This window comes from Rousettus aegyptiacus, unplaced genomic scaffold (genome assembly GCF_014176215.1).
Source record: "Rousettus aegyptiacus isolate mRouAeg1 unplaced genomic scaffold, mRouAeg1.p scaffold_m13_p_5, whole genome shotgun sequence".
Lineage (NCBI taxonomy): Eukaryota > Metazoa > Chordata > Mammalia > Chiroptera > Pteropodidae > Rousettus > Rousettus aegyptiacus.
In genome coordinates, this window is record NW_023416308.1 from 31,318,210 (window position 1) to 31,345,732 (window position 27,523).

Sequence of the window (27,523 nt, forward strand, 5' to 3'; positions counted from 1 at the left end):
GGCAAGGCAGTGCATTAGGGAGCAACTTTGGAGTAGAGCCATTCAGATATGAACCTGGTTCTACCTCTTACAACCATTTGTTTTTAAATAAGATATTGCTCTTGATTAATTATTTTCCTTGACTATAAAATGAGAATAATAAAAACTACTCTTCAGGTCTCCTCTGTGGTTAGATGCGGTATAGAATCTGGTTTTCCTTGCCAGTTGAAAATAGTCAAGACAGGTCTCCATTCTCAAAGAATTTGCCATCTAGGGAAACAAAGCTGGAGCATAAAAAAGTTAATTAGTAACAAAAGATTAAAATAACAATTTCAGACAACAATAGGAAAGATGTCACAAGGTTGTATAAGATTATTTGCCTAATGAATTCTTTATACAATAAGACTTTAAAGAAAGGGGAAATCATTTAAGTTTAAGAAGTTTACCAAATTTATCAACTCCTCCTTCAAAACTCTTACATGGGGAAATCCTTCCTGCACCCAGAAGGAGCCTCCTGGACTCCCAAGGCCCATGTGGAATTCTACCCTCATCTTGAGAGCATCTGGCATTCTACTTGGTCTTCCCCTTGGTTGGGTACCTTATCTCATCTCCTCTAGTAACAAGGCCATGTTCATGCTAATATCCCCTAGAATACCTAGAACATGACTGTTTTTCCCATTAATAATGCATAACCAGGTCTTTTTAAATTGTAAGTGGCAAAAATGTAACTAAACTCAATCCCGTTTTTTTTAAATGTGAATTTATTAGCTCAGTGGCTAAACAAAAGTCAAAGGTGATATTCCTGGCTCCAAAAACCACTAGATCTATGGGGCCATGTGACCACATTGGCACTCTGTGTCTCTCCATCCCTTTGATCTGCTCTCCTCTCTGGGGAAGAGGATGGTGGTTTTCCCCTCAGGCAAACTCTCCACAAAAGCCAGCATGCTCCTTCCCATCATCAGAACTGCTGATAACTGCAGGGAAAAAAAAAAAAAGCACCAGCCATTTATTTTTCCAGCCTCAGAGCGGTCCCTTCCAGGATGGTGTGAATAGGTGAGTTGAAACATGTGAGTGATCGCCTCTTCAGGATCAGAATCATGGGAGAGGTCATTTCCAAAAGGAAAGGATTCGAAACTGACACAATAGCTGAACGTGTCCACTCTCCGGTCAATGCTAAGCACATTCGTATTTTCTACACCAATGTGGGTGTGATTTAGGTACTCTGCATATCATCTCATTGACGTGTGTGTGTGTGTGTGTGTGTGTGTGTGTGTGAGTGTCTGTAGCAGGTGGGAAGGGCTGCTGGGGAGCATTAGAGGTAGTGTGCAACTATCCCCCTGACACAAGATTCACTTCAGGTTCCAAAGTCCTAAAGGAGAGAATATGCAATAAACTCATGGCAATATTTTTCTATTATTTCTCTGATCTCCTGCTGAGTTATAAATTAAAGTTAGACCTTGAATTTTCCCAGGTCTGCGAGAAAGCTCCGTGTATTTCTGGGTGTCCATTAGACTATGGTCTCTAGCCAGTGAGCTCCCATGGGCACACTGGCACAGACTCTTGGCCAGGCTAGGAAGGTGGAAGATGGAGGATGAGAGCCTCACCCACCCTGCCACCCCATGCTGTTCTCCACTCTTGGCATCTGCTTGATTGACTCGCTGGTTTCTGTCTAGGACCTTGCTGTCATTAAATTCCTCGGTCACAATCCTGTTTGAACTTCACAGCTCAAGGCAAGTTCAAAGACTTTCTGGGCCAGTGAGCCCAAATAAGTCACAAAGTTTAAGGCCTGAGAGTGGGGCCAGATGGAGGACATGGAGCAGAAAGACTTGCAGTCAGGTGGAGCAGCAGTGGACCCCAAGTGCAGCCTGTGAGGGGTGTTAGGGCCCACATGAAAGCTTCCTGAAGGCTTCTTCTGGGAGGATTGTCACCCACAGTGGTCCTGCAGGTGGGAGACAGCCCTACCTGCTTCCACACACCAAGCAGAAGGCACAGTAATTGATACTATGGCTGAGGAAATGTGCTCTCTTTCGGAGCACTAACCATCTAGGACAGGAGGGACGGGGATCTCCTGACCAGAGGGAGGCCTGGCAGGAGGCTGCAGAGGTGTGCACCATGAAGTATAAGTAAGGGAATAATAGCTGTAGCTAAGGAAGAAGAAGTGGTCTTCTTGGCAGTGTGGGATCACGGAGGCCTTTTGAGGGTACACGTTCCTTGTGGTGGACCTTACAGATCCAAGAACTAACTCACCCATATGACTCTCTGGTGTGTCATCCTCTTGTTCTGGGAGAACTTTCTGCTTTCTGTGGTCTGGAGCCACCCTGGGAACTCTGGGCAGAGTTTAGATGCAGCCCGCCCTGAGGGGCTATTGGGAGAGTGAAAGTGCTAAGCAGAGGGCAGGCTTGTCCCTCACTTACCTGTCCAGGAAGCACTGCACTGGGCCCTGGGCATTCCAGGGCCAACCAGACATAATTCCTTGACTTCCAGAAGCTCTAAGGAGACAAACGAACTCCAATAAGCAAGCGGGCACAGCAAGGTAGGAGTAAAATAGAAGGCTGTGTGCACACCCTAGAAGAAGGGCCAGAATCCCTCCTTGGGGATCCTGAGGGATGCTTGCCAGGATATGTGATACTCCAGTTGGGGATGAAGGAGGGACAGACTTTTGTTTGACAGAGAAGAACATTCCAGCCTAAGGGAATGAGCTCTACGAAGGCACGAAGTGTATGTCTGAGGCTGGTGAGAACTGGGCTCAGTTGGATGGCAGGACATGCAGGCAGTCAAGGGACTGGGACATAACGCGGGGGAGGAGACTGCCCAGGACTTCAAACACCATGGTTCCCTCCTCTGGCCTCTATTTCTCTTCCCTGGAAGGACATTCTTGATTGGGTGATGGGCACCATTGAAATATGCATCTGTGTTCTCCTCAGCCTTGGGGCTAAGAGGCGTACTTAATGAAGTCCTACAGCAGGACCCACAGCACACATGTATTGTGTTAGTTACTGGTCTTTCCACAGTCTACCAAGCAGATTCTGATAGAAGCTATCATTTGTCACCTCAAGAAGAAAGGTAAATCTACCTCAATCCCACATGTATAAGTCAAAAGACAGGCTCCAAATATTAGACTATGTGTAAGAACACTCATTCATTCCCTCACTTACTTATGAATTTAACTAACCTCAGGTGAACCTACACCTCACAGCTTACACTCACTAGATACTGAGAATAAGAAGAAAATCAGACCCAGTGCCTAAGTCGTAGAACTTGCAATCTATGTGGGAATCATTCATTTAAATGAGTAACTAGAATGCAGCTTCTGCAGAGATTTCATTAGGTGTCTACTCCATGTGATGGGATCCTTGAGGAAAACAAAGGCATTTCGGAGGAAAACTTTCATAAAAGAGAAGTTTATTGGGTAGGCGTTGTCTTTCCAGACAGAGGTGCTCAATTCTAAATTCTATAACTATACATAAATTGTTTTGGGCATTCTTACCTCCAAATATATCTCTTTCTCCACCACCGGTGCCAGAAGGGTCTGCAGCCCTGACATCATGCGCACAGACTGGAGGGTGCTGCAGGAGGGCCCTACAAAAGACAGCTGAATTGACAGTGTGGCTTCGGGTCTTTCTTGGTCTGCTTGTTGGGCTTCAACAACAGACATTTATTTCTCACAGCTGGGTAGGCTGAGAAGTTCCAAGATAATGGTGTCAGCATGGTTGGATTAGGGGGAATGTAAGGTTCTCTTTCTGGCTGGCTTGCAGAGGGCCACCTTCTCACTGTGTCCTCACGTGACAGGAAGGAGAAGAGTGAGAACAAATGCTCTTTGGTCTTTTCTTATAAGGGTACCACTCCCATCATAAGGACTTCACCCTCATGACCTATGTAAACCCATTCATCTTGAATTTGGGAAGAACAAAAACATTCAGTGGTCCTTTCCAATCCTAAAATGTCTGCTTTATTTATTTTTTAATACACTGTTGCAAATAGTTCCCATCAAAAGCTAGATGCGGTCTCATGTCCTATGTTCATCTCTCCAGGATGCTCTCAGCACCCCTGCTCTCCTCCACTGGCCTACATCTCCAGTGGACTGTAAGGTCCATGGGAAGTTTTGTTCCATGATGAAACCTTAGCTTCTAGATCAGAGTTTGGCATGTAGTAGAAACCCTCAATGAATAAGTAATAAACAAAAAATAAGTGAACAGACAGATACCTGAGAGGTGTTTACAGGGTAGAAACAAAAGAACATATCCAGGCCCTTCATAACCACATGCGCTTCTATACTTAATGCTCTATCTTCAGGGTGCTCAAAGGCCCCTCAAAAGCCTAACCGAAAAGACATGAGCACAGTGGGTTCAGGTACTTTGCTGCCCTCTTGGAGAGCATCCCGGCTTGTCTCCAATGTCTTCAAGGAGCAATGCAGGCCGTGCAGTGGGCTGGGGAGGGTCAGGATGTGCGTGGCGGGTGGGACCCTGGGAGCTCCTAAGTCATTTCAAATAGAGGTGGTTACTGTATTTATGAGGTCACAGGATGCTGACCTGTGCAAGGGATGAGATGTGGACCAGGCTTGCCTGCACAGGGCCTGCTGCAGTTCTTGTAATGAGTGGTGACCCTGGCTGTGCTATCTGCAGGATTTCCAGTCACTTTCTCTTCCCTTGAGGACAACTTCAGGTAGATTTTTTACTTTCTCTCTACTTATAAAGGAACTAGAAATTTATTTTGAAAGAACTCAGTTTGGAGATCAAAGTTGAATTCACTAATACAAATACCAAATCAATGAGTAGAAATAATCTTAAACACCATCTATCCCAGCTGCCAATCAGAAAGGTGGGCCTTCTCTACAGCATTCCTGCATTGTCAAAAGGGAAATTATTCTGTAATGAGATAGCCCTACTAAGAGCTCTAATGGGTCACCTGGTCATTTTTGCTTTCTATTGAGCTGACATATGCCTCCCTTGATTTATACTAGCACAAATGTATATCAGAAGTATCTCTAATGATTTATCAAATATTCTTGCCAACAGCAAATGTCTTCATTCAGAGGCAGAGGCAGGAGAACAATTCAGGAAGGCAAACATGTACGTGGAAAACTAGGTGAGGCAAGATGGGAACTATGGGTGGGCGGAAAGAACACTAGACGGAGGGTAAGCTAGGATGAACAAGGGGAGCAAGCATGGTACAAGGAGACCACCCAGTAAAAAGATTTTATTTGGCTCAAGACTTCTCTAAAATCTACCATTCATAAACCTGTAATAAGTGTATGCTTTGTACTTCTCAAGCAGCAGAAGAATAACATAGAATAAAGTATATGTTTGTGGTCATGCTGGGGGTCATCTTCCAATGAGAGATTTTTGGGTTTATGTATTAAGTTTGAAATGACATGCAGAATTATTAAAATCCATGGGCAGTGATCGCCCTCTTGTGTCTTATCAGAGTCACTACAACTCTGAAAAAATTAATTGCGCTAGGGAAACTGCATTTAAGGACTCATGGATGTTAGATTGGAGGTGATTTCAAGGGTTACCTGTTTCCTTTACTGCACAAAAGAGAAACAAGGGGCTTGGACAGGATAAGTGTAAGAACAGGGGTATTACTTAGGTCTTTAAACTTCCATATCCTGTTGCCTTTTATTTTATTTCTGTTTTACTCAGGCACAGGCTAATGAGTGCATTATCACTGCTGGTTTGCACAAGGACTCTCGTTCCTTCATCCCTTCATTCATTTCCTTTGATCCTCGTTGCCCACTCCAATCACTGCAGGTAGGCAATGTATCTTGTGTACCGCTGTTTGTATGTCTAGTGTAAAAGGTACGTAGACGTTCAGCTGTTGTCAATTTAGGTAAGTGACACTGTTTGATATCTTATTGTTCCTGTGTTTGCCACCCAGCACCATGTTGTTAAAACCATGCGTGTTGTCCTGTGTTTATTAAATTCATTGCTTCTATACCTGGACTGTGCTCTGCATGTCCATAACCTGCAACTTTTAGACCACTCAATCAGTGTACACCACGAATATTTCCAGCTTCCTTCCACCTCTACAGCACTGAAGCAAGCGTCCTTGCACATGTCCCCTTAAAGACACATAATAATTGGGTGCTGATACTTACCCAGAAGTGAAATTGTTAGGTTATAGGAATATAATTTACTTAATCTAAATGTTACCAGATTCCTCTCCAGAATAGCTGTTTTATAAATTTTCTCGTTTCCTGCATCCTCTAGAGCAGTTGATATTATCTAGTTTTTCAATCTTTACCAATCAATTATGTGTAAAGTAGTATTATTCCCTTTTCTCATCATTTTAATCTTCATTTATCTGATCACTAATGAGCTAAGGATCTCTTCCTCTAGCTGATTGCCATTTGAGTTTTATCTTTAAATTGCCCATTCGTATATTTTACCTATATTTCATTACAATTCTTTTCCTTTTCTTAATGAGATGAAGAATTTTTTTTACAGAAATGAAGTATTAAGTTTTTTATACATTGAAAATATCTTCTCCCAATAAGTCAACTGTTTTTAAGACATTTCTTGTGTTTTCTTCATTGAACAGAAATCCTTAATTCTAACATACTCAGTCATCATTTGACCTTGTCTTTTTGCTTTTGAAGTTATTTATAGAAATTCAGAAAACTCTTCCCCAGTTCTGGTTCACAATGACATGCTCCAACATTTCTCTCTATTGATCATATAACTTCACTTTTAACATTTTGGTTTTTAAATCATACAGAATCCAGTTTTACAAGTGACATCATGTAGGCTCTTGCTTATTTTACTCTCAATTTCAGACTGCTTTCTACATCTCCCCACTTATACGAGCTATCACACCAGTCCTGCAGGGGAACTGAGGGAAGATCCGTAAGGCTTGAGCTTGATTCCATGTGCACAGCTCCCTGAGTTGTGGGAACAATTCAAGCATGTTTTCCCAGGATCGACAGGCCACAGGATCTCTTCCAGATGCTCTAGGGAATTCTCAGCCTTCCTGATATCTAGACAGAGGGCAGCCTTAAAAGATTCACAGCTATAGAGGAGGCTTGGAAGTTGACCTTGTCCAATTTTCTTATTGTCAAACCAGGGAACCCAGTACTCACAGAGAAACTGGCTCTGGGTGTCCAGAACCCAGTGATTTTGGTTGTTGCAGGATTTTCTCAGGGGAAAGACATAAGCCACCAATTGTAGGTAGTGAAACAGGGGAAAACAGAATACATCATCTCTGGTCCCACAACACCCATCTCCATTTGATCAGAAAGTTTTTTCCTACATTATTTCTTAAATGTTGTACCACAAGTAATCAATCAGACCTGACATAAGATTTGAAATCTACTTTCATTTGCTAGAAGGAAGAGAACAGGGTGAAATTTTTGTCAGGATACAAAAGATTGTGAGTAAGAGTCAGAAGATACATGTTTCATCCATCTCTATAACCAACCTTAGGACTGAATTTAAGAGTCACTTAGTTTCTCTGAGTTTTCATATCTTCATGATGACGATGATATTGATGGTGATGACGATGATGATGATGATGATAATAGCATGCATTCACCATAATTTAACAAGGGTGAGCCAAAGAAAGCAACAGCTTTGGAGGAGTGGAGAGATACAATAATTTTCCCAGAAATAACCTTCTCCTCAAAAACCTGAGTTACTAAGATAGAAACATTTTTGAACTAGGGTAAAGGGGGGAAATTATTTGGGAAAGCAAATGAATAATTAGACAAAAGTAGATAATTTGTTCACCAAAAATGTATACGTATTGATGTATATGTAAGGATGTCTATAAAATATTAAGTAAATAAAGTATAAAATACTATATGTTTCATTACCCTGTCTATATAAAAAAGCAAGAGATGTGCACAAATTTATGTGCACTTACATATGCAAAATATAAATTATGGAAGAATACACAGTATATTTCTAAAATTCTAAAAAAATAGTAATGTCAGTGTAGATGTGACAGACAGAGACTATGGATTTTACATTAGATTTTATAAATATATTTTTAAGACATTTCAATGAACATGCATTAGGGGTATAATTAAGATAATTGAAGACATAGAAAAAGCAATGGCAGGATGACTGGGATTTTGGAGGCATAGTCAACTATTGTCAACTCTTTCCAGTTCCTGCACAAATCCAGGAATCCCAAGGGAGTCAAGCTTTGCGAGGGCCCAGCTCCCCTAGGCCTAAGTCTCCCATACTCTGTACTTCTTGCAATAAAGAGTGCCTCAGACCTGGAAAATCTGAGAATCCAGGTGTCCTTGGCTGGCTCTAAAGAATCTTGCCCTCTTCATGAAGTGTGTAGAGTCCCAGAGTAGATGACTCATGTTTTTTCTTAGCCAAGCTTTTTTTATGGGCCTCAGGTGTGAGAGACAGCATGGCTAATAAAGCCATCTGTGTGCAAACTGGGGTGTCCAGCTTCAGAGGAGAACCACCTATAGCAAATAGCTCAAACCAAGGCCTGACATGTGGCTTTTGCACCCCCACACAATCCTACCTGATCCCACTCCTTTCTATCCCCCCAGTGCCTTTAAGAGCTGTCATGTTATTTAAAGAGACATAGAAATAATAAAGGCATTCACCTGTTGTACAACCTAGCCCATGACTGTGCTTTTATTAAGGAGAAGTATCTGAGACCCAACATACTTGTGCTCAGCTTCAGTCTTTGGAGAAACTTGGCTTCTGTATGACCTACTAATAAAAGGTTGGTGAGCATATAGCAGATTACCAAACCAATCCTGACAATGTCATAGAAATATTGATCCTACAGTCACCTCTGATATCTGTCAATGTCAACATTTTGCATCCTTGCAGCTATGAAAAAGAGAGAGAGAGAGAGAGAGAGAGAGCGCTATGCATGCTGCATTCCATTGTCCTGCCCGACAAAATGCAGCTGAGCCTGACAGAAAGGGGCAGGGACACTTGAGAGGTTCACATTTGATATCTACTTACTGTTTTCTTCCTCTCTGCTCTCAACAGACAGTGTTTGGATATGAGTTGAGCATGCCTGAGGGAAAGTGTGGTGGTGAGTGTGGTTGGACGGCAGTTTTTGTTTATGGTTTCTCACCTCTGAGCCTCATAGTTGACAATTTTTAAAATGAGACTGAATGATGTGGCTTCTGGTAGCTCTCTTTCCAAGGATACCAGCATTTAAAGTGCTTAGAAGCTTGTGATGCAAAGGGATTGGACAATGACAAATGAATATAAATAGGGTCCAATTTATTGTGACATGTTTTTGCAAGAGTAAATAAACGAATTAGGTGAACCACAGGATGAGTGTCCTATGACTTGCCATCTTCGAACCAAGCTAATTGTGCCAACTTCATCAGGGATCCTGGGATCAAGAGTCCCGATGAACTGTTGGGTATCATTTACTTAGGTCTCAGCTTTTTACCTGAGGTCTCAGCGTTCTTCTTCCTGGGAGCTGGACCAAAAGATCTGTAGTCTGGTGGTGTGAGTCTACAGACACTCACCCTCAGGCTAAACGCAGAAACTTTCTTCCCCACCTAAAAGGGAGCTGGAATACAGAGTAACATATTTTAACAACCTAATACCAGAAATATGGTTAAGCGGAGTTACTAGGACTCTGAGCCTCCGAGTAGCCAAAGTAAAGAGAGGGGCCACCATTTGTACTTGTACCAGAAGTATAAAACTCTGAATAGGAAAGGACTCCATAGATCTTTTAGTCGAGCTCAAACATGATGCGCAAATCTCTCATATAACATCGGAGGCCAGATGTCAGGGAAGCAACATAGCTCTTTGAAAAAGGAAAGGTTATCATTTGAAATGAGTTCTAGAGAGATATAGATGTTTCGAGTAGATTTGCATATTGAGAGAAAGAAATGTGGATTGACTTATTCTGTAGGGCCTCAAGGGCTCACTAAAGATTGAACAAGCTATCTTGGCAAATAATGAATGAGATTCCCATTACTGGAGTTATTCGTGAAGAGAATAGATGGCATGGGATGGAGGACAGATTAATATTTAAGAATACTCATTTTGGAAGAAGTCAAACTGGTTTTGATTGCTGTCTGTACTACATACCACCTGTATGACCTTGGGCCATTATTCTGAGCCTGGTTCCTTATTCACAAAACAGTTGTGGAAATTCGTTGCTCTTCTGTTAAGCAATTCGTGAGTTTTCAATGAGATAATGTATATAAAGTACACGGCATTGTGCTTGGATCAATAAATGGTAACTATTTATCTCTATTGCCTATAATTGGCTCACAAAAGCACTGTTGAAGATTAGGGTATCAAGACCAGAGATATTTCGCTTTCCTCTCAGTGCTGTGACTTCACACTCACTAGTTCGTTATTGAGAATATGTTATGTGGCTGGCATTGGTACACATGCTGAGTACACAAGGCAAATGAAGTTGACATAATTCTCACTCTCAGGGGACGTGTGGTATAGATTCTGCAATGGGTTGTGTAAGTGGCAGAAGTACTGACTTCAATTCTAGATGCAAATCATTTGAACGGTGCTGAGAGCTCCCCTGCTTCATCTCATATCTTTCCCTATAGGTCTTGGATTTTTGTGGTTACACTCTTGCTAGTGAAGTCTCTTGGCATTGCTTCTCGTTGATCCCAGAGGTCTATGGGACTGTACCGTGTTTAAAACCTGCTGTGCCCCAATTCACATCCTTTCTGCCCACCTCTTATTCTAGGCAATGCTGCAGTGAGGAGCTCCTCAGAGATGTAAGCAGACAGCAGCTCACCTCAGTTGCACCTTGCTTTCCTGCCCCAGGGCTTGGCTGTTGCCTAAGGGAGCCTTCTAGGCACTCAGACATTAACAAGAGTGTGGGAGAGTTAACAAGCCTTTGATGCAACCAATGACAAACTAGGAAGTGAAAGGCAGGATGTGTTCTTCACTCTCCATCCCTCAGGCAGGTAATTCTGAGGATTATTTACCTGGCTTCTTGGAAGGACTGTACAGGATTGAACCTTACCTGAACCTCAGTTCAGATCTGGAGACTAATTCCAGACCTCTCTTTTTTTATTGTTTTTTTCCTCTTTCCATGTTGAACTATGTCCAGTCTCCCACACCTGTCACCTGGGGTCACTTCTAGAAATAATCTGTCTTTACACACTCCCTCATCTCAGCTCTGCTCTCCTGGCTGAGACATGCTGCACCAGTAACTAATGTCGACATCACAACACTCAAAGTCTCTGCTGAACTCTGCACTTCATACTTTGGTACTTAGAACCCAAATGTTTGTTGAAGGAAAGGATGTGTCAGTGGTGTGTGCCAGGCCCACCGTGGAGACTGGTCAGATGGTTCCCACACACACTGCTCTTTCCCCCTTTCAATCCAATATTGTGCTGAGAGTCAACTCACTTCCTTAGCACTTAACTTCTTCTCTAACATATAGAAACTTATGCTTTTCTAACTGATAATAATACAGCAGTTTTAAAATATAGCTTATACCTTCTGGACATTTCCTATTTGATCGTTAGGCAGTCCCAAGAGGTAAGCAGGCTGAGTGTGAGAATGAGCTTTCCTTTGGGTGGTATGCCATAGGTATAAGTCATGATAAATCCCTTTTGGTGTGGTTAACCATATCTACTTTTTCTATTTCTAAATGCTTTTACCCCTACCTAAAACTCACAGGAGGATTATGCTGCCATTGTTTATGAATAATTTTGAATGTTTATTCTCCCATTTGCTTCCTTCAATACAAAATTCTTTAATAATATTTTGAATATTATTATATTAGGTTTTTAAAAATTGAGATATAATTCACAAATCAGTATTTTTAGCATAATCAAAAGGATGTGCACCCATCACCATGAGTTACATCTAGAACATTTTGTCACCATTTAAGAAACCCGCCCCTGTTAGTAGTCACCTCCCAACAAGAAGATTTTTATCTTCCCATTACATAACTTTATTTTGCCTATTCCTTTCTGAGTATTGTGAATCAGTTCACAATGTTCTTTTAGAAACATGGAGAAATTGATGATGCAGGAGTCTCCTGGGTATACGATCTTGACTTAACTGCTTACTAACACGATTTTGGACAAGTATTTTGTCCTTTCTAAGCCTCTTATTTATAAAATGAGAGCATCAGGCTATATCAAGACAATTTACTCTTGTATTTGCAGGATCTTAGAAAGAGAAGTTTTTAAAAGAGACCTATAAAGGCTAAGCCTTCAAAATTTGAGTATATATTGACAGGTGCATTTCTTTAGAGAAGAGTTCAAATATTTAGCAAAACTAATAAAAGAGTCTAGCAACCTCTCCATCACTTAAAAAAATGTGCAACTAATGGGCTTAACACTAAAATGCCTTTACAGCTCTAATATCTCATTATTACCTACATTTCACATTTGAGAAAATTGAGTTTTGGGAGTGACTTGCACTAAGTAGCATCATGCAACAAGTAGCACTAAAACATAGGCACATGTCTGACTCCTGGGCTAGTGATCTCCCTAAGTCCCTTTCAATGCTTTGAAAGAATTTGTGCTTTGGAATCAGATCTTCCAGTCTCATTTTACATATCTAAATATGCAACTAATGCTACTTATCTCTTAGGAATAATATAAGGATTTTAAAAAGGAGTTTCAGATACAGTAAAAACAGTAAATCACATTTTCACCCTAACTCAACTTATGAAAAGAAACCTCGGCTTTGTGTTTTACAAAATACCTCTCCCCAACATAAACGCACATATTACAAAATCCTTTACTGAGCTAGTGTATATATATATATATATATATATATATATATATATATATAGAGAGAGAGAGAGAGAGAGAGAGAGAGAGAGAGAGAGAGATAAAGATATATATGCTGTCCAATTGTCGGGATATCTGAGCTCTACTTTGATTTTCTTGAAGTACAGTGAAAACTTTGGCTGTCCTGCTCCATCTCACAGTGTGCGGATGGGGCAAAACCATTTTCTTTGGGGAGATCTGAGGGGCAGTGAATATGCTTCCTATCTTACACAGTGCTTCACACATACCAACATGGGAATTTTCATTTTTTTTCTTTTTTGCAGATGAAACATATCTGAGATATGTTCATAAACACTGTATTTTATTTCACCCTTTGAGAACATGCACTGCAGGGAGAACCACCTTTCTCTCTCCTCAGCTCCCTTTGCAGGTGAACATTCTTATGCATCTTGATGAGTAGAAATGAGCCTGCTTCACTGAGAAAGGATGTAAAGTGCCTCTCAGGAAATTGGTGGCCACCACTAAATTTGGAGAAACATATAAAGGTTTGAGGTATGACCTCATCTGCCCACCTGGTTGTTCTGACAGAGTCCAGGGAACCAACACAGTCAACACTCAGTCCACGCGCCCTTAGCATTATCCCTGGACAGTTAGTATTTTTGTACTTTCAGCTTCCTGCCTTGACCACCCAGCCAGCATGAGCCTAGGCGATGGGAGATAATTACAATATTATCTTAGACATAACATAATTATAAAATAAACTGATAAATAATAATGGATTTATGCATTCTAAAAATCAACTGAATATTACTTTCCATTGTATCTTCTTTAGGAACTAACCGCACTGCTATTTCTCTCCATAGTTTCACTATGTGATAGTGGAGAATGAGTGTAACTATGTCCCTTCGTCGACATACAGACAGACTTTGGGATGGGCTTCTCTTCACCAGATAGACACTTATATCCACTTTCTCCCGAGGAGAACTCAGTAGAGATTTTGAAATCTTGAGCCTAAACGAACCAGAAGGAGAGAATTTAGCAACTAGCAGAAGCAGGGACTGGGGTTCCAGGAGCTTTAGGCAGAACAGGGACAAGCAACTAAGCATAGAAAATTGACATTGAAAGTTGCCTGTTTAAAAGACAGGACAGACTTTGCTTGCCGCAGAGCTAATTATTATGCAAATTTATGCTAATAAACTCTGCCTTGAATGTTGTTGAGAAGCTGCCTTTTCCCGTTAACATAGCTGTAATGAGAGGTAAATTTGTAATTCAGATGCCCAAGGTAATGTATCCTAAATCACTTTATAGTGTATCGGACTCTCTCTCACCCCACCTGACACAAATGTCAGTTTAAATTAGTTTTTGCTTTGCATATTTATTGAAACTTTATTTATTGTTAATATGTACTAAGGACACCCAACTAAACAGCTCCCACTACTTGTTTTAAGTGGAATTTAACAGAGAGACGGGGATTGGCATTTGTTCATCAGGAGATGGTAGAATTTTTTTTTTCTTCCAGCTAAAGCCACATTATCAGCCTCGATGGTGTCAGAATTGTTCACAAGTCTCCCTCCCCTTCTGAGCTTGCTATCAAATTGAGCTCTTCTATGAGAGCAGTTCTATCGTGGTAATTATTACAGGGAGCCTCTCTTAAGAGTTAATCATCTTTGTCACCTCTACCTTTATGTTTATGATACCACCCAGATCTTCAGAAACTCCCTCCTGCCCACAAAACGGAATGCAGTTGAAGCAAATCCATTTGTACCCCTTCAGAAGCTCACATGTGCACATTTGCAAGCATGAGTACGTGCACTCAGGCACACATGTTCTCATATACTTCTGTCTATATATTAGGGCTCACTCACAGCTTGATACTCCCTTACTATTGTGCCTGCTCACTCACATTTGTGTGGACTCAGGCACACCTTTCTTCTGATAGTCTTTTGTCTGATAGTCTTGCACACATTCTCTGTTGGTGTTTATACTTGGGTTCAAACACTCACAAACCATCATTTGCGGTGTACTCTACTGTGGTCTCACGAGTAGCACTCTGACTCTATCATGATAGGAGGGGATGGCATATGTGCTGGGAGAAGTTCCTCCAAGTAATTCTGACATGCACCTTCCACCAATGGGTGAAGGAACAGCACTAAACCATGAGGAATTTCTCTGGTTCTGATTCTCTCACTTTTTAAAAAATAGAGTGCTTACTATGTTTCAAGCATAATATTAAATATTTTAATTGCCTTTTCTCTTACTGTAACTTTAAATTTAGGCATTATCATGCTTATTTTTGAGATAGAAAGACTGAGGCTTTGTATGTTTAAATAACTTGCCCAAGGTTATCTAAGTGTTATATATGGTAAATAAAATTCAAATATACATTATTGGGTCCAAATAAAAAAGTCAGACTAGCACAAGTCTTTTGACTGCACCATTTTGTTTTCTAGCTAATACCTCAGTAAATTTAAGTTTTACTTTCTTATATAATTTAAGATGTTCAATTTGGTCATCTCAAAAGTTTTTTGATCTCCCCACCTTCAAATAATATTATTCTATGATAATGTAAGTACTTATCTCCCAATTCTGATAGTCTTTTTGCTTTGTTCATTGTGAACTAAGCTAGAGCTGGTTACTTGCTTAAAGGTCCTTGACTGATGCTATTTACCTCTCTAGTTACCTGTAGGTTTCTTTGAGGGAAACTTGACCCTTAATTGTTTTCTCTGATAGATACCAGTGAGGAGAAATGAGTCTATAAAGAATCCTAGCTAACCCAGCACAGTAAAATGTCAACCAGTTGTGATAATTCACGTATGTATATATTCGAGGACTGCCAAAATGTCCATCTGCTGAAAAATGTTTCCAGCATTTCCTTGTCAGGTACCTAAATTTTTTTTCATTAGCATAACTTCTTTGAATCAAGTCATCCTGACAGGCCCTTCTGTGAACATGTAAATTCATATGACATGGGGTAACATATCAACTGTGCTGGATAATTCACTAGCATGTATTTATCAGATATCAGAATCTAAATCAGAAAGCACTGAGAGAACAAAGATGTGAATTTTGATGAAGAAATGGGCTGAGAACTGGCTTTTTCTTTACCATTTGAACAAGATGGCTGCTGCTATAAATCTATATGTAAATGAAAATACAACTAAGAAGGACTTTCCTGTTCAGATCTATTAAGGAAAAAAAAATCATCCTGTGAATATGTATAAGCAAATTGTCCAAAAAGAGTTTAAGGGCTTCTTCATCTCCCCATACCCACACCCACCCTGTCTCATTTCTAAACTCTGTTCCCGATAAGTCAGAATGCCTTGATTTCACTTTAGAGTTTCAGCGCTTGGTTTAAAGAACTACACTAGGTTACAGTTCTGAGTCTGAAATCAAAACACAGTCTGTCAGTATCAATCTCTGATACTTTAATATAAATAAGTTTATCAGATCAGTTTTGGCTGTGACAGTGTACTGAAAAAAGGCTTAAAAAGAGGTATATTAGCTCCTGTTTAGAAAGGAAATAACATTTTCTTTATTAAAATTTAAAAAAAGAAACTTGAAAATACTAAACAATATAGGGAAGAGATTAATAATAACTATAACTCTACCTTCAGAGATAACATCCTTCAAACCTCTCTCTATACCACAGTTGATAGGATTTTATATGAATATAACATGAGCATTTCCCCAAGGGAGAACGGATTTCGAAAGGCAGGATAGACAGCACATTCCATTGGGAATGGACAGAACTGGGTGTGAGCCACATAGGGGATCAGGGTTGACCATACTGATCTGTAGGGGAAGGGTAACAGAACAGCAAGAAGGAGTAGTTAAAGAGGCAATGGGTGGCTAGAAAAGAGACCTCTTATCCATCTCACCATTTGACTATTCCCTTGGGCATAGGAAAGTGTTTTATAAAACTAGTCCAAATCCCTTTGCTCTCTGAGTCTTAACTTTATCCTTGGTAAAATAAAAAAGTCAGACTAGCACAAGTCTAAGCTTCCATTCAAGCCTGGGGGTTTGTTCCTCTTGAAGAGGAATTGCAGTTCTGCTGGCCCTGAATTCTTTCCAGCGTTCAGCCAGAGCCAAGCATGAGTGCTCCCAGATTCAAGAGTTCCTCATTCCAATCCCTAGGGAGCCCCCAAAGTAGATTAGAATTTGTGGCAGTTGAAGAAATATTGAACAGTGATTTGCAGTAGGAAGAGTGTGGAATCTGGATTCGGTTGACCCTATTCAAGTCGACACTATACCCTTTACTGGCTGTAGATCTCTGAGCAAATGACTTAAGCTCTTTGAGCCTTAGTTTCCTAATTGGTGAATGACACCAATTATACATATTTTAAAAGGCTGTTGTCAGAATGTGTTACCATATACATATGGCAGTGTTCTGCAATTTCTAAAACACTTTATATCATAAGTGAGCAAGGATAGGAACTAGAGGATCCATTAGAACTGGCATATATCTTATTATTAATGGTTTTTCTATTTTCTTTGTTTAGTGGTTTTACTTTTCAGTATTATTTCAATATAACTTTGCAGTGATATGAGAGGTACACAGAGCATGAGGTGGTGGCCTCATTTGAGGGACAAATGGAGTCGCAGGGTATCCCAGCGGTTTACACAAACACATATAGCGACTAACTTGTTGCTGGATGCCATAATTAAAACCCAGAATTGGATTTAACCTGACGTAATGAAAAGATTGAAAAACTCAAGTCAGGCTCTCTGAATTTGGTTCCTTGAACTAACAAGGACCCTCAGTCGAGTTTCATACCCTCTCTGGACTGGGTGATCTCTTCTGCAGAAGGATCTAGTAGGACATGGACTGGCATTTTTATCCCCCAACATTTATATACCTTACAAAGCGATCGCCACAATAAGTCTAGCAAACATCTGTCACTGTGCATAGTTATTACAATGTTATTGACTCTAAGAGACTGACATTTTGTAAAGGCTTTTTTTTTTTTCAGCACCATTAGCCCATTATTTTGAGTGTTCACAGAATATTTCTACTGTTTGTGGAGTCCTATCTCATTAGAACTGGTTTTCTCTCCATGGGGAACGACCACTAGCATTACTGGAGGTGAGAGAAGCCAGGGGTCCCACTCAATTTCTCACTCACCCTGGATGTGGTCCCCTCCTAGGTGAGCTGCTGGCACAAGGAGTTGGAAGAGCAACTTTTTCTCCACATTCTGAGGAGGTGGGATCTTGTGCCTCTCTGGTCCTTAAGCCCAGAGAGGATCCCCGCCCCCATCAGGAGATAAGAAACACATAAAGCAGGATGCCCCCTAAGCAGCATTCACTCTAGCCACAGGAAAGAGCACACGAGACAAGATGGAGTGCCAAGCCTTAAGGGTGGAATTTAGCCTCTGAGTGTTGAGGGGAGGGTCAGGAAAAGCATCATCTGCTATTTGAGGGATGAAGAATTTAGATGGGTAGAGGGGAGAGAGGAGGGTGCTCTGGGCAAAGGAGCACAGCCATGAGCACGCTCTGGCAGCAGGGACGTGGCCTGCCTGTGAGTCCCAGTACACCCTGGCCTAGATAACCAAGGCAGTGTCGGAACTTTAACTCTGTAATCACTCATTATGCATCCTGTGAGTCCACTTGAGGCACCTTGTCCACACTGAGGAGACATACAAGGACAGGCTGGAAAATGGCATTTGAGATCCCAGTTTCCTATCTGGAGAGAATGCAGATGAGTGCCAGGCTGCCAGGGACCACAGGGCCCCATGATGAGCTTCATCAGCCTTATCACCATATCTACACAGGGGATATACCATAGAAGCAATGGCTAGTGCTCTGGGCACCTCAGAGTCATGTGCAGTACCTTGGAGATGCCCCACCTCAGGAAGGAGGTATGGCTAGATGTCAGGTCCATGCTCCCTGGGAATGCAAGCGGCATGGGTTGGGAGTACACATCATTAAACTCTGTTGGTTGTATTACCAGCACTTCTTAGAATGCCACTTCTCTTTTTGACCATTAACTTTGGGAGCCCTTGCATCCACTGTTTACAAGTACACTTTCTTAGTATGTCTTATGTCTAGTTCAGCTGCCTGGCCCATGGCTCAGCACTGACACCCACTTTCACAGCAACAAGCCTGTTCCCAGTGGGACCACACACCCACTCACGGTCACCTTTAACAGGCTCCCCCTTTTTCAAGCATCAGATTGGAACCACTTCATGTGTATCCTGTTTTCCCAGGTGGTGCCACCAGGTACGTCCTCAACCTCACTCCATATCTGAGCCTTCCTTTGTTTTGTTTTTCTCTTGTTCTTATTACTACTTAACATATTACATATTTTACATATGGATCTTGGTGATGGTCTGTCTACATTGGTGGCAGAATATAGACTTCGTGGCAGAGATTTGTGTCTGTTTTGCTCAATGTTGTATCTTTAGCATATGATAAATAGGTTTCCAATAAATGTTTTTTGAGTAAATGAATAAAATCTTTTTTATATTCACTGACTATCTACTCCTTGTCAGGCAGTGTGGGTACAGAGGCAAATAAGAGTCCGGCCCTGCCCTCATGGGGATTTGTAATTGGTGAGGCTCTGCCAGAATACAATCCTGATATATCCCTCAAGTCCCATTTATCTGCTCTTGATAAAGGGCCAGCTTGGGAGACAGTCCACCCCAGAAAAGGATCGCAGGAAGCACATCCACAGCATACAGCACATTTCCCCCTCCCACGGTCATCTAGAACTGGGTGGGGGGCACTAAAGAAAGATGGCCTCTGATGGCTCCATGGGGACTTCCAGGAGACACAGGCTCTGGTTGAATCCAGCTTGTAGCTCTTCCTGGATTTTTGCCTCTCCACGCCATTCCACTGCCACAGGCGATGTTGCTGACTGTGATATAACTGCAAGAGGAAGGGGACTTGTGTCTTTCCGAATTGGCGAGCCTGCCCTCCCGCCATTTGGCTAACTTTCCTGATTTATTGTCGTGAGAAAGAAGGTCATCTACCGTTGGACTTCAGCCAGGTGGGGTGGATGTGCAATGCTAGCAATTGCCCACTAAGTGGAGACAAACCTCCAGAAATAAGCTAAGACGCGGGCTGACAAGGCAGCCTTGCATGGTCGGCTCTCCAGCCTTCTCACATCAGGAGTCACCCTGTCTTTGTTCCAGGGTCCCTTACTCTCTACCTCACCCTCATCCCACCCTTGCCCCTTTGGTTCAGGGCCACTTCTTTCCTTTGCCTTAGCCTCCCACCCTACAATGCATCCAAATATAAGGGGTTTAAGAAACAGGTTTTTTTTTTTTTTTTTTTGGTAAGATCATAAAGCAGTTTCTTCCCAGCCCTCTCTACAACTGACATATTCAAGTGATCCAGTCCTGCTCACGGTTAAGTTAGCCAGTTTAACAAAAACATTCAGGAAATTTTTCTCAATTCAGAAGCTTCTTTGAAGATCTGTCTCGTTTTAATGATCACAAACTGCTCTGCAAATGACCTTTTTTGAGAATGAGGTTGATAAAAACCTCACAGCATATAAATAGGACCCAAAGTCATCATTCAAATCCTATTAAAATGAGGGCTAATGCGGACATACTTCATAGTCTGAATTGTGTGAACATCATAGGAAATCTTGCAAAGCTCGTAGAATACAGCTTTGCAGGACCTTTTTATGAGAGTACAGTGTGCTTGTTCTTTTGACACTATGGGAAGCTGTCTAATCTTTTGTGCTTAATAAAGGAGACATGAAAAGTGGAAAAGGGGCCACCGGAGGTAGCAAGAGCCAGAGAGAATGAGCTACTTGGTTACTACTGTCTCTCTTTGCATGATACAAGTCATCTGTCCTTGCTCAGAACCTTTGTCATTCTAGTTAACTGTATCAACTCGAGCAGACAGAAAGAAACAGGAAGGAGCAGGACAAACTGGACGTGCCAACTGGAATGGCTGGTCTCTGGACAGACAGGTCCTATAGCACGTGCTAAGTGAGTGACTAGCATAAAACAGGAAGACAGCATGATCCCTAAAGTCCTGGATGGGTCTAGTGCAGTGATGGGCACTAGGCAGATATAGATGAAATTGTGTCTACAGACAGTGGGGTGTTGTGGGGACATCCAAGAGCAGCCCCACCAGTGGATCCTACCAGCACTCTAACCGCCAGCTGGCTACACGTAGTGATGATGGGAAGAAGGCACAAATCTATTCATAGAGACTTGGTTGGTATACAGCCTACCAAGGCAGCATCTCAGGTGGGGAAGCAATGTCGGGCACAGTTCTCAGAACTGCTGTCAATGGTACAGTTGCTGAGACAGCCACAAATCAAAACTGGGAGAGGAGATCAAGGGTGACGGGGTGCTGCTTTTCGGGATGCAACTTAGTCAATCCTGATCTTAGCAACATATTTATGTATAAGTGGGATCATATATTAGTAATACATTATTAATGTATAAGATGAGACCTCATCTCTGGGGAAAGAAGAGATGTAGATTAGGGAATTGGGCAGGGCAAACATTCTAGGCCAAGAACTTGACACAAATTCTTGACATGGAGATCCTAAACTGGAAAATATGTTATGAGAAAGGAAGACTCTGAGCACCTTCACTTGTTTAGATTTTAGCATCTGAAAATTAAAATTTCCTGGGAAAAATTCTCGGGCATGCTTGTAATGTTGGTGGTGCCATTCATGGTCTAAGAGAGGAGGTCTTAGAAGACAGTTGATACTGACTTTGCTTACACCTAAAGAGTAAGGATCCATGAGGATTAAGATAATGAAGTTTCAGCAGGTAATCTGCACACCATTTCACTCGGCGTTTGGCCAGTTCGGAAGAATCAAGAAGAGACTGTTGGGCTAGATGTTTAGCGGCCCGTCCACATTCTGTTCTGGCAGAGTGCGCTCCTAGTTAGAGATGTGGGGCCTGAGCACTACTGCGGTTAGCACACCACACACCCCGGAATTGACACAGAGCATAGGGCAGACAGAAGGACTCCCTTTGAAAAGTGTCTTTATACCTATCTCTAAGATATTCATCCTAAAACAATAGTGTTCCTTGTTGCAGATAAACAAGACCCATGCCCCCTCCCATTAGGCTTCCTCAAAGGTCTCATTGAAATTCTCAAAATTTTTAATTGCTGCCTCCCCTGTAGATTTTAATTTTTTTGTTCCATTTATAAACATGCCTAAATATGCATGGATGGAAAAAAAAAGAAAAGAAATGAAATCAAGGGCCCTGCCTAATTATACTAGCAGAAAAAATTTTGGAAGAAGAGGTGAGAAGATCCTTTTTTCACGGCACATTAAAATAATTTATGGAGAACCTCTCCCTTCCAGCTAAGGAGGTGGTCAAGATGAGAGGATAAATCTTTAAAAGAATAATGTTTTCAAAATCAGGTTGCTTGTCCTCAGATCCTTTGATGTATGAATGTAATAGTAGGTAGGACACATAGTGAAATATACATGAGATCGCCTGAGAAGAGAATAGCAGAGTGGAGGGGATATTAGTGTTTACATCAAAACTCAATTGGAGCACTCATTTCAAGATGATAGTTTGTTATGTTGAATACAATTCAGGCCCACAGGGATTTTTTTCTTTCTGTTTCTAGGACTCTCCCTATCCCTGCCCACCCCCCACCCCCACTTCTCTCTTCCCTTCCTCCCCCATATCTAGATATTCGGAAACAAAGCACATCCACCTTCTGATTTGTTCTTTGTGGCTGCTGGTTTTTCAGACTCTAAAGGGAAGTAAGATGATGCAATAGAATGCTTTGGACACTGCCAAGAATTCCCTAGTTTTTTGAAGACTTAGACAATTTTAAACAGAGAATAAATTAATACAGAAGGACAATTTCCTTGTAGCAAATCAACCAAAGAAACTAGCCCCAAGAAAGAATATTTTCCTCTTCTCTTTCCTTAGCCCATGTTCCTCTCAAACATAATTTAAGGGAATTCAACCACAGCAAAACTGACCTTGTCGAGGAGGGCCAGCATGGCATAAGCAGATTCTGGAGGCAGTGGTCCCTCTGACTAACACAAACTTAGACACAGGCAGAGTGTGCCATGACCACCATCTCTGCAATTAGCCCGCCTCCCAGTCAATAAGCATTTAGCAATGGACTGCTGTGTGCAGATTTTCATGCCCCCATGGGGGGTCTTTTAAAAGGTGTGCTTTTAAAATCTTGCAAGGCTTTATTAGTACCCCTTAAGTGAACTCTGAGTCTTAAATGGAGAGGCTTCCTCCACAGCAGGATGCCTGTTTTTCTTGCCTGGCAGTTCCAGTCAAACTGCACCATAGGATGGCTGCAGGTGTCTTTGCATAGTGGAACTGGCAAAGATAAGGCATGATGACTGCATCCTCCTCTCCACACCTGGCTCTCACCTAGAAGCCCCATTCATCCTTCAGGGTAACTTTGCCTGAATATGGGGCAGACAGATCTAAACACAAACCTGCACACAGGTGCTAAGTTGTATTTCAAAAGTGGAGCAGAACTGCTGTTCTACATGAGGCTATATGTAACCACAAGTGGCTATTGTGATAAGTCAGAATCCTTTGTTTTCAGAACTCTGATGATACAGTGTCCAGTGCTAATGAGGGCGAAAAACACTGTGTGGTCTCTCTCTTTACCCCAGTAGTATCCTTTCTTTTTTCTTAGAAGCTATAAATCTTGAGTAGGAGAGAAGAAGGAAGAAAGGACAGGAGAGGGAAGGGGAGGAGTGAATAGGAGAGGAGAGGAGAGGAAAGTAGAAGTGAGAGTAATCCTAACTATCTTAATTATCCTAATTCACTTTTGTTTTTAAGTTTAGAATATGAGACTTAGAGAGAAATGGCTTAACAGAGATTTTATATATAGTTGATGGCAAATCTAAGATTCAAAATTATGTCTCTTAACTGTGAATATCTCCACAAATCTCATCAGAAAAGTCTGAGTCTTAGAAGCTGTAAAGACAATGATGACTGACAGAAGTTTTCTAAAATTCTATTTTGTACCTGAAAGCTCAAATTTTAGCATTGACCACAGATACTGGCAGTTTTCCATAAAGTGACTGGCTTATTTCATTCGCTTTTGAGAAATTGACTGTCAAGTACCCAAGTCTAAATAACCATAGATTGTCTGTAATTCTTTCAAGTAAATACCGTGTTCCATGAAAACAGCAGTTAGTTCAGCTTGCGACTCAAACACAAGTGCGTTTCCTTGAGATGACCGTAGTACTTCTGCGTGCAGTGAAAATGCTCGTGTGAATTTCACATTTCATCACACAAAATATTAAAAACATTCATGCTCAAGAGTTAGGATTTACTAAAAAATATATTATTTTTTCACTTTTTAAGTGAAACTGGCTGTGGGTTTTACTGTAAGTGTGTAGTGGTGAAGAACACAATGACAAGTAGGAATGAGCTGCCAAGATCTTGATTTGTGCTAAGGTACTGACAGTTTTATACACAATCGCTTTTGTGCCTTCAGTGCAAATAGCAACTGCAATAAAAAGGTAAACAATGTCTCAATATTGTTATGAAAGTAGTTCTGACCTCACAGACATCCTGAAAAATCTTGGAGACCCTCAAAGATCTATGGGTAACACTTTGAGATCTATTACCTTTCAGAATCAGTGTTGAGTACCAAGGCTCGGGTCCCAGACATGTTTGAGGTGTCTTTTATCTGAGATAACAGGTGTCAAGGTGGCAATACAAATTCTGACAGGTTCATAATATTGATTTATGATATAACTGCATGCATCTGAATGATACAACATAAAATTAGTACTTCTTACCATGGAGTCATTGGTCTAGAAATCCACAGGGTAGTCCTGGAGGAATATTTGGTTAGTTTCAATGAAAAATGATACAGGTCCTTGCAAAATTACAATAGGCCCGATGCTTATAGCAAATGAGCTTTCCCTGGCGCTCTCATTTCTGGCTCAGCCATGGCCCCAGGGGAGATGATCTAGGTCAAGGAGGCAACCAAAGTGAAAACAACTTTGTTGGTAACTTTAAATACCCAGGCTTCCTCCAGGGTCTCCTGAAGCGCAATTGTGACTTCTGTATATTGAATGTAAAGACATCCTGCCATTTAAAAAAAAATTATCTTTAAATTACTTAGGTTATAGGTAGACTCACAGCAGTCGACATAAATTTAGGCAAAAGTAGAAATGAGGATTATGCTGCCCCCTACTGGGAGACGATGAGAAGCATAGACGAGAAGAGCAACAGAGGTAGAGGAGGGGGTGGTGGTGCGATCACCAGTGACCTCTGAGATGGAACATCCCCTCAAGATGCTGCCATGGTGGGAGGGGGACTTTTTTTCTTTCTACTGAAATGGGAAGACCCTAGGAATTTTACCATAAGATAGAACTGAGGCAAGAAGAGATTCTCCAACTTACCCTGTGTTGCACTACATTCTCAATAGAACACAGCTTTCCTATCTCGCTTGCTTCTACTCCCCCTCACAATCTCCATGTTTCAGTATATCAGCTATATCAGGATGCTCGCCACTGCCCCCAATGCATCGTGATCCTCTGCATCTTTGATGCTCCTCTTCCAGCTGTCCTTCCATCTGGAATGCTCTCCCTTTACCTCATTCCTTTCTGAGAAGTTTCTATCCACCTTTTAAATCTCACGCCATGTGGCACCATCTATCAAAGATCTCTTTTCTTATGTCCTCATATCACCTGACCAAGTCAGAATCGAGCTCTTCCTCTTCTACATGTTGACAAATTCAATCATGCTACATTTAAACATTTATCACATTATATTATAGTTAATTATTTACCCAGACTTACTACTCAGCTTAAAATTCTTTGAGAATATTCACAAATGTAATCAAGGTTTGAGTCAGATACTAGCTAGGTACTGGGTATACATATGAGTAAAACAGACATGATTCCAGCACTCAAGATATGTCCAGTCTAGTGAGAAATACAGATAATAAATCAGCCAAAATAAGGTATACTATGATAGGCTATAATGGAAGTAGACATGTAGTATTTGAGAATCTAGGGTGTTTTATTAGTTTTGTCTATTGCAAATATTTAGAACATTGTCACATACATTATAAGAGTTTAAAGTATTTCTGCTTAGTGAATTTACTTTCACTGTACACATGAAGAAAATAAGGACTATGACAGAGATGTGAGCAGAGTTCAGGAAGCAAACATGTGATTGTAAAGTACTGGTATGGGCTGTAGCTTTGAAAGAGGGATGATCTCATGCCAGGAGCTTGTCCAAACCCAACCTGAAGTTGATGGGGATGAAGCCTGGCTGGTGATATCTATAGAGGTCAATCTCTAAGGACACAGAACAAAGCAGGAAGGATAGAGAAGCAGTCTCGCCAGAAACAGAGTAATCAGCAGAAGAAATTAGATAGGTTTACATCGAATCTAGCCAGCTTTGTCCTCGTACAATTTTGACTCAAACTCCATGCCAACCTATAATCTGTACTGCCCCTCCTGGTGACAGAGCTTTTGTGAAAGGAATTCTCTTCAGATCTGGGGACAAGTACTTGCTGTACAATTCTGGCTACCTATACAGGGTACAAAACCCTGGTCAAGTAAAATTAAAGACAGAGCACAAAAGCGTGAGAGACCTAATGTCACATCCCAAGAGAAGTCAATCTGTTTTATAAAAAATAATAATAATAATAATGTCCTTGAATGAGATTTCACACTTACTAAGCCATATATAACAATTAAAAATTAATATAGAATCGTCTGAATACTGCACGTGCTTGAGGGCTTGGCGGAGACAGGTGTGATCAGAATCAGGCTGAAGTAATCAGGTAATCACATTTTAGGTGCAGGATAAAGTCCAACTATACTAAGTATAGAGGAATATTCCTCCAACCTGTAAGAATGGACACGTTCCCCAGACATTTATTGTTTGGAGGATCCCTAAAATTACCAGTTAATTTTGTAGTAGATTTAGTTTTTAATGTGTCCATTTTCCTAGAAAGAGTCATTCTCTCTACTATTAGAGATTTACTAAATCTTGAGAGAGTTTTTACATTGATCTGGCTTACCCTATTGATTTCTAATTCCCTAGAGACTCTAAGCAGGAATTGATTTAGATGTTTATGCAGCTAATCATTCTGTACTCATGTTCACTGTGCCTATTTTTTTTTTTCTATTAGGGCATGAGGTAGTTAATGAAATTACAATCAATTATATATCAGATGTTTAGGAATGACCACAGATGACAGATGACTTTTTTAGTAAATATCAAATGTAGCATGGAAATTATCTATAACTCATTTCCTGCAACCCTTCACCTCCCAACTTTTTTCCTCCTAATCTATATTAGTTGGGCTTATCGAATCATTTGAATGCCGAGTTTTTAAAAATAATTATTTCTTTTATAGTAAAGGCAGTTTACTCAGGTGGTTAAGTCACTACTTGGAAATATTTTTCTTAAGTCCAACTTTCCAGAGTAGACTGAAAGAAGACAGTTGGACTTTCCAAGGTATTATGAGAGAAGATTCAGGTATTCCCCAGTGGTTGAATGATCAGAGTAGACCTTGCCTGTTACTATAAATCTCTGTTCATCTTTCATCTATTCTTATGTGATAGTACTTATAATAAATAAGTAATCTGAAGAAAATAAGGCAAAATGCAGGAGAGAATGAATGGGGATGGGAAGGAGAGTCCTTTGGGAGGCATAGTCTGGTAAGTCATCTCTGGGGAGGTGACATTTGAGCAAAGAACTAAACAATGAAAAGCCAGTGAGGAGAAGACCTGGGAGGTCAGTGTTCCAGGCAGAAGGAACAACAATGAATGCTGTGAGGCAGGAACCAAGGATGTGTGTGTAAGGACACATGGAGTATGTCCAATGTGACTGGAACACAACAAGGTTGGGGCAGACCGATAGAAGAAGTATGCACCAATGGTCAGAACAGCATGCAAATGCCACATGCAACAGGGTCTCATGGGATATTTTTAAATTT

At 41.1% G+C, this 27,523-nt stretch overlaps 1 protein-coding gene across 3 annotated transcripts in view; it reads left to right on the plus strand.

The window, feature by feature from the left end:
- The window catches only part of OPCML (opioid binding protein/cell adhesion molecule like), a 1,143,910-nt gene that overhangs the window by 444,832 nt on the left and 671,555 nt on the right, over window positions 1-27,523 (plus strand). Inside the window, exon 2 of one of the 3 annotated variants that reach the window (XM_036221180.1) lies at window positions 5,622-5,729. The exons of 1 other annotated variant lie outside the window; for it this stretch is intronic. The gene's annotated coding sequence lies outside the window, so the exon portion shown is untranslated. Of the gene's footprint in view, window positions 1-1,239; window positions 5,730-27,523 lie in introns of those variants that run through there. One more of the 3 variants, XM_016137940.2, reaches the window with a different exon arrangement.